General features: G+C 46.1%; 1 long non-coding RNA gene across 1 annotated transcript in view; it reads right to left on the bottom strand.

Annotated features, from left to right (window-relative positions):
* LOC120040818 overlaps positions 1 to 8,463 on the bottom strand; it is an 11,365-nt gene extending 2,902 nt beyond the window's left edge. Inside the window, exons 1-2 of the long non-coding RNA XR_005475777.1 lie at positions 8,364 to 8,463; positions 345 to 439 (exon numbers count right to left, since the gene is read on the bottom strand). This is a non-coding gene — a long non-coding RNA (uncharacterized LOC120040818). The remainder of the gene's footprint in view (positions 1 to 344; positions 440 to 8,363) is intronic.
* Between the last annotated feature and the right edge of the window lie 2,768 nt (positions 8,464 to 11,231).

The following is an 11,231-nucleotide window of genomic DNA, read 5'->3' as shown; positions in this document are numbered from 1 at the left end:
CAACGGTGTCTAGATGGAATTTGTGGTCCTGGCGACTGGACCTTTTTTGGAACACCATTATTTTGGTCTTACTGAGATTTACTGTCAGGGCCCAGGTCTGACAGAATCTGTGCAGAAGATCTAGGTGCTGCTGTAGGCCCTCCTTGGTTGGTGACAGAAGCACCAGATCATCAGCAAACAGTAGACATTTGACTTCGGATTCTAGTATTCTCACTCTCTCTCCCCCTTCCCTTCCATCTCTTCTCCCCCCCCTCCGCTATACTCCCCTCCCTCTCAGCTCCCGTTCCTCCCTCCCCCTTCTCTCCCTCCTCCTCTTCCCTCCCTCCCTCCCTCTCTCTCCACACCTCAGCATGTTGTCCTGGGGTCAACTGTCTCTGACACTGTTGACACTTCAGACACAGAGGGTGGTAGTCCCGCCCCAATGACCTCTTCTTCTCACCTGGACCAATGGGGAGAGAGGATACCAAGGGTTAGAGGTCAAATGTCTGTCATGGACCAATCTGGTTAGAGGATACTCAAATTGTATTTGTCACATGCGCCGAATACAACAGTGAAATGCTGAATACAACAGGTGTGGACCTCACAGTGAAATGCTGAATACAACCGGTGTGGACCTTACAGTGAAATGCTGAATACAACAGGTGTAGTAGACCTCACAGTGAAATGCTGAATACAACAGGTGTAGACCTCACAGTGAAATGCTGAATACAACAGGTGTGGACCTCACAGTGAAATGCTGAATACAACAGGTGTGGACCTTACAGTGAAATGCTGAATACAACAGGTGTGGACCTCACAGTGAAATGCTGAATACAACAGGTGTAGACCTTACAGTGAAATGCTGAATACAACAGGTGTAGACCTTACAGTGAAATGCTGAATACAACAGGTGTGGACCTCACAGTGAAATGCTGAATACAACAGGTGTGGACCTCACAGTGAAATGCTGAATACAACAGGTGTGGACCTTACAGTGAAATGCTGAATACAACAGGTGTGGACCTCACAGTGAAATGCTGAATACAACAGGTGTGGACCTTACAGTGAAATGCTGAATACAACAGGTGTGGACCTTACAGTGAAATGCTGAATACAACAGGTGTGGACCTCACAGTGAAATGCTGAATACAACAGGTGTGGACCTTACAGTGAAATGCAGAATACAACAGGTGTGGACCTTACAGTGAAATGCAGAATACAACAGGTGTAGACCTCACAGTGAAATGCTGAATACAACAGGTGTGGACCTTACAGTGAAATGCTGAATACAACAGGTGTGGACCTTACAGTGAAATGCAGAATACAAAAGGTGTAGACCTCACAGTGAAATATTGAATACAACAGGTGTAGTAGACCTCACAGTGAAATGCTGAATACAACAGGTGTAGAACTCACAGTGAAATACTGAATACAACAGATGTAGACCTTACAGTGAAATGCTGAATACAACAGGTGTGGACTTCACAGTGAAATGCAGAATACAACAGGTGTAGACCTCACAGTGAAATGCTGAATACAAGAGCTGTAGACCTCACAGTGAAATGCTGAATACAACCGGTGTGGACCTTACAGTGAAATGCTGAATACAACAGGTGTAGTAGACCTCACAGTGAAATGCTGAATACAACAGGTGTAGACCTCACAGTGAAATGCTGAATACAACAGGTGTGGACCTTACAGTGAAATGCAGAATACAACAGATGTAGACCTCACAGTGAAATGCTGAATACAACAGATGTAGACCTTACAGTGAAATCCTGAATACAACAGGTGTAGACCTTACAGTGAAATGATGAATACAACAGGTGTGGACCTCACAGTGAAATGCTGAATACAACAGGTGTAGACCTTACAGTGAAATGCTGAATACAACAGGTGTAGACCTCAGTGAAATGCTGAATACAACAGGTGTGGACCTTACAGTGAAATGCTGAATACAACAGGTGTAGTAGACCTCACAGTGAAATGCTGAATACAACAGGTGTGGACCTTACAGTGAAATGCTGAATACAACAGGTGTGGACCTTACAGGTGAAATGCTGAATACAACAGGTGTGGATCTCACAGTGAAATGCAGAATACAACAGGTGTAGACCTCACAGTGAAATGCTGAATACAACAGGTGTGGACCTCACAGTGAAATGCTGAATACAACAGGTGTAGACCTCACAGTGAAATGCAGAATACAACAGGTGTAGACCTCACAGTGAAATGCAGAATACAACAGGTGTAGTAGACCTCACAGTGAAATGCTGAATACAACAGGTGTAGACCTCACAGTGAAATGCTGAATACAACAGGTGTGGACCTCACAGTGAAATGCTGAATACAACAGGTGTGGACTTCACAGTGAAATGCTGAATACAACAGGTGTGGACCTCACAGTGAAATGCTGAATACAACAGGTGTGGACCTCACAGTGAAATGCTGAATACAACAGGTGTGGACCTCACAGTGAAATGCTGAATACAACAGGTGTGGACCTCACAGTGAAATGCTGAATACAACAGGTGTAGACCTCACAGGGAAATGCTGAATACAACAGGTGTGGACCTCACAGTGAAATGCTGAATACAACAGGTGTGGACCTCACAGTGAAATGCTGAATACAACAGGTGTAGACCTCACAGTGAAATGCTGAATACAACAGGTGTAGACCTCACAGTGAAATGCTGAATACAACAGGTGTGGACCTCACAGTGAAATGCTGAATACAACAGGTGTAGACCTTACAGTGAAATGCAGAATACAACAGGTGTAGACCTTACAGTGAAATGCTGAATACAACAGGTGTAGACCTCACAGTGAAATGCTGAATACAACAGATGTGGACCTTACAGTGAAATGCTGAATACAACAGGTGTAGACCGCACAGTGAAATGCTGAATACAACAGGTGTAGTAGACCTTACAGTGAAATGCTGAATACAACAGGTGTAGTAGACCTTACAGTGAAATGCTGAATACAACAGGTGTGGACCTTACAGTGAAATGCTGAATACAACAGGTGTAGACCTCACAGTGAAATGCAGAATACAACAGATGTAGACCTCACAGTGAAATGCTGAATACAACAGGTGTAGACCTTACAGTGAAATGCTGAATACAACAGGTGTAGACCTCACAGTGAAATGCTGAATACAACAGGTGTGGACCTTACAGTGAAATTCTTACTTACAAGCTCTTAAGCAACATTGCTTTAAGAAGTTTTAAGAAAAAATGTGTTCAGTAAACATATATATTTTTTCAGTAATAAATAATTAAACAGCAGCAGTAAAATAACAATAGCGAGGCTACAGTGGGGAGAACAAGTATTTGATACACTGACAATTTTGCAGGTTTTCCTACTTACAAAGCATGTAGAGGTCTGTAATTTTTATCATAGGTACACTTCAACTGTGAGAGAAGGAATCTAAAACAAAAATCCAGAAAATCACATTGTATGATTTTTAAGTAATTAATTTGCATTTTATTGCATGACATAAGTATTTGATACATCAGAAAAGCAGAACTGAATATTTGGTACAGAAACCTTAGTTTGCAATTACAGAGATCATACGTTTCCTGTAGTTCTTGACCAGGTTTGCACACACTGCAGCAGGGATTTTGGCCCACTCCTCTATACAGACCTTCTCCAGATCCTTCAGGTTTCGGGGCTGTCGCTGGGCAATACGGACTTTCGGCTCCCTCCAAAGATTTTCTATTGGGTTCAGGTCTGGAGACTGGCTAGGCCACTCCAGGACCTTGAGATGCTTCTTACGGAGCCACTCCTTAGTTGCCCTGGCTGTGTGTTTCGGGTCGTTGTCATGCTGGAAGACCCAGCCACGACCCATATTCAATGCTCTTACTGAGGGAAGGAGGTTGTTGGTCAAGATCTCGCGATACATGGCCCCATCCATCCTCCCCTCAATACGGTGCAGTCGTCCTGTCCCCTTTGCAGAAAAGCATCCCCAAAGAATGATGTTTCCACCTCCATGCTTCACGGTTGGGATGGTGTTCTTGGGGTTGTACTCATCCTTCTATTCCTCCAAACACGGCGAGTGGAGTTTAGAGCAAAAAGCTCTATTTTTGTCTCATCAGACCACATGACCTTCTCCCATTCCTCCTCTGGATCATCCAGATGGTCATTGGCAAACTTCAGACGGGCCTGGACATGCGCTGGCTTGAGCAGGGGGACCTTGCGTGCGCTGCAGGATTTTAATCCATGACGGCGTAGTGTGTTACTAATGGTTTTCTTTGAGACTGTGGTCCCAGCTCTCTTCAGGTCATTGACCAGGTCCTGCCGTGTAGTTCTGGGCTGATCCCTCACATTCCTCATGATCATTGATGCCCCACGAGGTGAGATCTTGCATGGAGCCCCAGACCGAGGGTGATTGACCGTCATCTTGAACTTCTTCCATTTTCTAATAATTGTGCCAACAGTTGTTGCCTTCTCACCAAGCTGCTTGGCTATTGTCCTGTAGCCCATCCCAGCCTTGTACAGGTCTACAATTTATCCCTGATGTCCTTACACAGCTCTCTGGTCTTGGCCATTGTGGAGAGGTTGGAGTCTGTTTGATTGAGTGTGTGGACAGGTGTCTTTTATACAGGTAACGAGTTCAAACAGGTGCAGTTAATACAGGTAATGAGTGGAGAACAGGAGGGCTTCTTAAAGAAAAACTAACAGGTCTGTGAGAGCCGGAATTCTTACTGTTTGGTAGGTGATCAAATACTTATGTCATGCAATAAAATGCAAATTAATTACTTAAAAATCATACAATGTGATTTTCTGGATTTTTGTTTTAGATTCCGTCTCTCACAGTTGAAGTGTACCTATGATAAAAATGACAGACCTCTACATGCTTTGTAAGTAGGAAAACCTGCAAAATCGGCAGTGTATCAAATACTTGTTCTCCCCACTGTATATTGGGGTTCAGTTGCAGAGTCAATGTGAGGGGGCACCGGTTAATCCAGGTAATTGAGGTAATATGTAGGTAGAGTTAAAGTGACAATGTATAGATAGTAAACAGAGAGTAGCAGCAGTGAGGGGTCTGGTGGTCATGTGATCAGATGTTCAGGAGTCTGATGGTTTGGGGGTAGAAGCTGATAAGGAGCCTTTTGGTCCTAGATTTGGTGATCCGGTACCACTTGCCGTGCGGTAGAAGAGAGAACAGTCTATGACTAGGGTGACTGGTGTCTTTTACAATTTGTAGGGCCTTCCTCTGACACCGCCTGGTATAGAGGTCCTGGATGGCAGGAAGCTTGGCCCCGGTGATGTACTGGGCCGTACGCACAACCCTCTGTAGTGTCTTGAAGTCGGAGGCTGAGCAGTTGCCATACCAGGCAATGATGCAACCCGTCAGGATGCTCTCGATGGTGCAGCTGTAGAACCTTTTGAGGATCTAAGGACCCATGCCAAATCTCTTCATTCTCCTGAGGGGGAATAGGCTTTGTCGTGCCCTCTTTACGACTGTCTTGGTGTGTTTGGACCATGTTAGGTTGTTGGTGATGTGGACACCAAGGAACTTGAAGCTCTCAACCTGCTCCACTACAGCCCCGTCGATGAGAATGGGGGCGTTCTTTGTCCTCCTTTTCCTGTAGTCCACAGTCATCTCCTTTGTTTTTATCACGTTGAGGGAGAGGTTGTTGTCCTGGCACCACACGGCCAGGTCTCTGACCTCCTCCCTATAGGCTGTCTCATCGCTGACGGTGATCAGGCCTACCACTGTTGTGTCATCGGCAAACTTGATGATGGTGTTGGAGTCGTTCCTGGCTCGACAGTCGTGAGTGAACAGGGAGTACAGGAGGGGTCTGAGCACGATCCCCTGAGGGGCCCCCGTTGTGAGGATCAGCGTGGCGGATGTGTTGTTACCTACCCTTACCACCTGGGGGCGGCCCGTCAGGAAGTCCAGGATCCAGTTGCAGAGGGAGGTGTTTAGTCCCAGGGTCCTTAGCTTAGTGATGAGCTTTGAGGGGACTATGGTGTTGAACGCTGAGCTGTAGTCAATGAATAGCATTCTCACATAGGTGTTCCTTTTGTCCAGGTGGGAAAGGGCAGTGTTGAGTGCAATAGAGATTGCAGGTCATGGACCAGTGGGGTTGAAAGATACCAAGGGTTAGAGGTCACATGTCTGTCATGGACAAATGGGGTTAGAGGATAGCAGGGGTTAGAGGTCAAATGGTGTCTGCCATTCAGAGAGAGCTCTGCACTATGACCTGAGAGTTGCTAAGCTACCGGTAATTTACCAAAGTAACTTTGGGAATTTATACTTCAGTAAAAATGTATTCCTCTATATGGTGTCTGTGTCCATATTGTCCAACAGACTAATTAATGGAAAAGCATCTAATCAACAAGGCCATTATTTTGATGAACTCTATTGACTTATTTAACAACTGACATCAGTTTGGCTCCAACACATTTACAACAAAGACATTTTGACAGTAAAATAAATACAAGTGTTTAAAAAACATTAAGAATATTTCATGCTGAAACCCTCATATTAAACACCAATGATATTTACTGAGTTCATGGTTTATATTAAGGTTAAGAATTTACAGCTTTATATTATATATATTTTTAAACAATCTTATTTAATTATTGTATATTTGACATGATAATTACAGACTCATGTGATAAGGACACACAGAGGGCCAGAGATAATTACAGACTCATGTGATAAGGCCACACAGAGGACCAGAGATAATTACAGACTCATGTGATAAGACCACACAGAGGGCCAGAGATAATTACAGACTCATGTGATAAGGACACACAGAGGACCAGAGATAATTACAGACTCATGTGATAAGGACACACAGAGGACCAGAGATAATTACAGACTCATGTGATAAGGACACACAGAGGGCCAGAGATAATTACAGACTCATGTGATAAGACCACACAGAGGGCCAGAGATAATTACAGACTCATGTGATAAGACCACACAGAGGGCCAGAGATAATTACAGACTCATGTGATAAGGCCACACAGAGGACCAGAGATAATTACAGACTCATGTGATAAGGCCACACAGAGGACCAGAGATAATTACAGACTCATGTGATAAGGCCACACAGAGGACCAGAGATAATTACAGACTCATGTGATAAGACCACACAGAGGGCCAGAGATAATTACAGACTCATGTGATAAGGCCACACAGGACCAGAGATAATTACAGACTCATGTGATAAGGCCACACAGAGGACCAGAGATAATTACAGACTCATGTGATAAGACCACACAGAGGGCCAGAGATAATTACAGACTCATGTGATAATCTGAAGTACCCAAAAAGGCCACTAAGCCAGGTTAGACTATAGGAACCCAGCCTCTTAAGGAAAGGAAGCCAGGTTAGACTATAGGAACCCAGCCTCTTAAGGAAAGGAAGCCAGGTTAGACTATAGGAACCCAGCCTCTTAAGGAAAGGAAGCCAGGTTAGACTATAGGAACCCAGCCTCTTAAGGAAAGGAAGCCAGGTTAGACTATAGGAACCCAGCCTCTTAAGGAAAGGAAGCCAGGTTAGACTATAGGAACCCAGCCTCTGAAGGAAAGGAAGCCAGGTTAGACTATAGGAACCCAGCCTCTTAAGGAAAGGAAGCCAGGTTAGACTATAGGAACCCAGCCTCTTAAGGAAAGGAAGCCAGGTTAGACTATAGGAACCCAGCCTCTTAAGGAAAGGAAGCCAGGTTAGACTATAGGAACCCAGCCTCTGAAGGAAAGGAAGCCAGGTTAGACTATAGGAACCCAGCCTCTTAAGGAAAGGAAGCCAGGTTAGACTATTGGAACCCAGCCTCTGAAGGAAAGAAAGCCAGGTTAGACTATAGGAACCCAGCCTCTGAAGGAAAGGAAGCCAGGTTAGACTATAGGAACCCAGCCAGTGAAGGAAAAGAGACCAGTTTAGGGTGTTGGAACTTATCCCAGGATGAAAAGAAGGCTGGTTAGAAAGGAAAGGACACGAGGTTAGAGTATAGGAACCCAGCCAGTGAAGGAAAAGAGACCAGTTTAGGGTGTTGGAACTTATCCCAGGATGAAAAGAAGGCTGGTTAGAAAGGAAAGGACACCAGGTCAGAGTATTGGAGAGGAGCCGGTGTGTTAGAGAACAGTCTGCTTCCTCAGAGAAGACACTTCCTGTTGTCTGTGTGTGAGTCATGACAGACTGTTCAGAGCATGGAGACACACACACACACACACACAAACAGACATACACACACACACACACACACAATAGGAAAGGTATAACGATTGAGTTTAGAAAAGATTTGCGAGCGAACGATGCCTCTCAAAAACCTGTCCTAACAATCTAGTAACTATTCCATAATTCTATAGTATCTCTGACCCACTGTGTTACACTGCAAACACACACACACACACACTGCACTCACCAAAGTAGACGGGTTTCCCACAGATGGGACAGTAGCCCACCATGATAGATGATATTCCTGACACTGTTATTTAGCAGACAGGAAGTGTGTACGTAGAGAGAGTGAGATGGAGAAAGTGTGTGTAGAAGGAGAGAATGTGTGTGTGAGAGAGTATGTAGAGGAAAGGTGTGTGTGTGTGTCAGAGAGATGTACAGGAAATAGGTTCAACTCTGTGAATGTGGCGTGTTGTGATGACAGACCCAGGATGTGGTGAGAACCTTGTCACAGCAAGACAAAGCAACATCACTTCAAAAGAAAATTAGAGGAGAAAGAGAGAGACAGAGAGAGAGAGAGAAAGAGAGATAGAGAGACAGAGAGAGAGAGAGACAGAGAGAGAGAGACAGAGAGACAGAGAGACAGAGAGAGAGAGAGAGAGAGACAGACAGACAGAGACAGACAGAGAGAGACAGAGAGAGACAGAGAGAGACAGAGAGAGACAGAGAGAGACAGAGAGAGAGAGAGAGAGAGAGAGAGAGAGAGAGAGAGACTCTTGGTGCTGAATAGGGGGACTCAATACAAGGAGTCAGCATATCAAGTTACCTGTTCAGTCCTCTTTTCATCTTTAAACACTTTTCTCTCCAACACCAAGGATTGGGAGACTCTCAATTGAAAAGGGAAACCTGACACCAACCCCACTTCACACACAGAGTGGAGAGGGGGAGATAAGGTGAGGATGAGTGAATGGGGGAGACAGATGGGGGAGAGAGAGGTAGATATAGATTATTGACAGACTGGGTTGGTAGAAGGAGACAGGGGAGGAGGGAGAGAGAGGGTGAGGAACATAGTGTGTAAAAGGTGACTAACTTGTCTGTGCAGATGAAGATAGCTGACGTTGACAGCACCAGGGCTCAGCCGTCTAGCGTTACCACAGCTCACACTATTCTCTGATCCATTCTGCATGTTTCCACACAGCAGAGTTCCTGCACATTGTGAAAAACAGGATGTGTCACACACTGAGGTCACACCCAAACAGCTCTTGGCTGTACGCCCAGGCTTATCACTAAGTTACACAAGACAAGTTTGTATCAGTGAAAAAACAATAGCATTTAAGACAATTCTCTAAGTAAAAAAACAGTGTCAAATTTGTAGTTTACTACCACACCTGTTGAGTTGACTTGGGTAACAGACCTCTAGCTTCTACACCACAGAAAGTTAGAGGTGACTTTCCCAGGTCAATCACTGACAATTAGGTAAGATATTACAGGACACACTATGTGTAACTGCTGCTCTGTCAGCAGTTTCCTGTGGAGTTTTTCTAATGTCAATGTTTCCTGTAGGTAGGTGGGTTTAACTGGTCTGATTTGCTTAACAGTTTGCCACATAATTGAAGTAAGGAAGTAATGAGTTAGAAGTCATATAGCCCAGCAGTATTTCTCACTCTTCAGTCCTCTCTTCATGACAGTAGACTTTTTTCGCTCAGTGGAGCCCCAGTTAGAGACAGATATGATACCTGCAGTGATATTGATGAGCCTATTCTGGAGCACAGGTAGGATGCTGTGCTATACACTTGTGACAGTTACTGAGATATGTTTTGATATATTACCATTTTCAGGGCTAGTAAAAGAACATGCAGCTGGAAGCAGACAGTAAAAATCTGTCTCAAAGCAGGACAATGATGTGATCACCTCTAAATGTACTTTACTGTAGCGTAACTGTCCATCTGGGGACAGGCACTAATGTCAGTTAAGGTGTGATGGTCAGTGTTATTAGAACCAAGGTAAGACCCAAATGCAGACAACAGGGTTCAGGCAAAGACAGGTCAAGGCAGGCAGGGGTCGATAGTCCAGAATAAGGGGGCAAAGGTACAGGACGGCAGGCATGCTCAGGGTAGGCAGAGATCGGTTATCCAGAGGAGGGCTGAGGTACAGATCAGCAAGCAGGCTCAGGCAGAGTGGTCAGGCAGGCAGGCTCAGAGTCAGGCTCAGGCAGAGTGGTCAGGCATGCTCAGAGTCAGGACAGGCAGAGTGGTCAGGCAGGCGGGCTCAGAGTGAGGACAGGCAGAGTGGTCAGACAGGCAGGCTCAGAGTCAGGACAGGCAGAGTGGTCAGGCAGGCAGGCTCAGGGTCAGGACAGGCAGAGTGGTCAGGCAGGAAGGCTCAGGGTCAGGACAGGCAGAGTGGTCAGGCAGGTGGGCTCAGAGTCAGGACAGGCAGAGTGGTCAGGCAAGCAGGCTCAGAGTCAGGACAGGCAGAGTGGTCAGGCAGGCAGGCTCAGAGTGAGGACAGGCAGAGTGGTCAGGCAGGCAGGCTCAGAGTCAGGACAGGCAGAGTGGTCAGGCAGGTGGGCTCAGAGTCAGGACAGGCAGAGTGGTCAGGCAGGAAGGCTCAGAGTCAGGACAGGCAGAGTGGTCAGGCAGGTGGGCTCAGAGTCAGGACAGGCAGAGTTGTCAGGCAGGCGGGGTCAGAGTCAGGACAGGCAGAGTGGTCAGGCAGGCGGGCTCAGAGTGAGGACAGGCAGAGTGGTCAGGCAGGAAGGCTCAGAGTCAGGACAGGCAGAGTGGTCAGGCAGGCGGGCTCAGAGTCAGGACAGGCAGAGTGGTCAGGCAGGTGGGCTCAGAGTCAGGACAGGCAGAGTGGTCAGGCAGGCGGGGTCAGAGTCAGGACAGGCAGAGTGGTCAGGCAGGCAGGCTCAGAGTCAGGACAGGCAGAGTGGTCAGGCAGGCGGGCTCAGAGTCAGGACAGGCAAGGGTCAAAACCGGGAGGACAAGAAAACAGAGACTGGGGAAAAGCAGGCGCAGACACAAACCACTGGTTGACTTGAACAAACAGTACAAACTGGCTTCAGACAAACATAAAACTCAGGCATTAATACACAGGGGATAATGGGGAA

This window comes from Salvelinus namaycush, unplaced genomic scaffold, assembly GCF_016432855.1.
Source record: "Salvelinus namaycush isolate Seneca unplaced genomic scaffold, SaNama_1.0 Scaffold383, whole genome shotgun sequence".
Lineage (NCBI taxonomy): Eukaryota > Metazoa > Chordata > Actinopteri > Salmoniformes > Salmonidae > Salvelinus > Salvelinus namaycush.
This window is presented reverse-complemented; position numbering and strand designations above follow the sequence as displayed.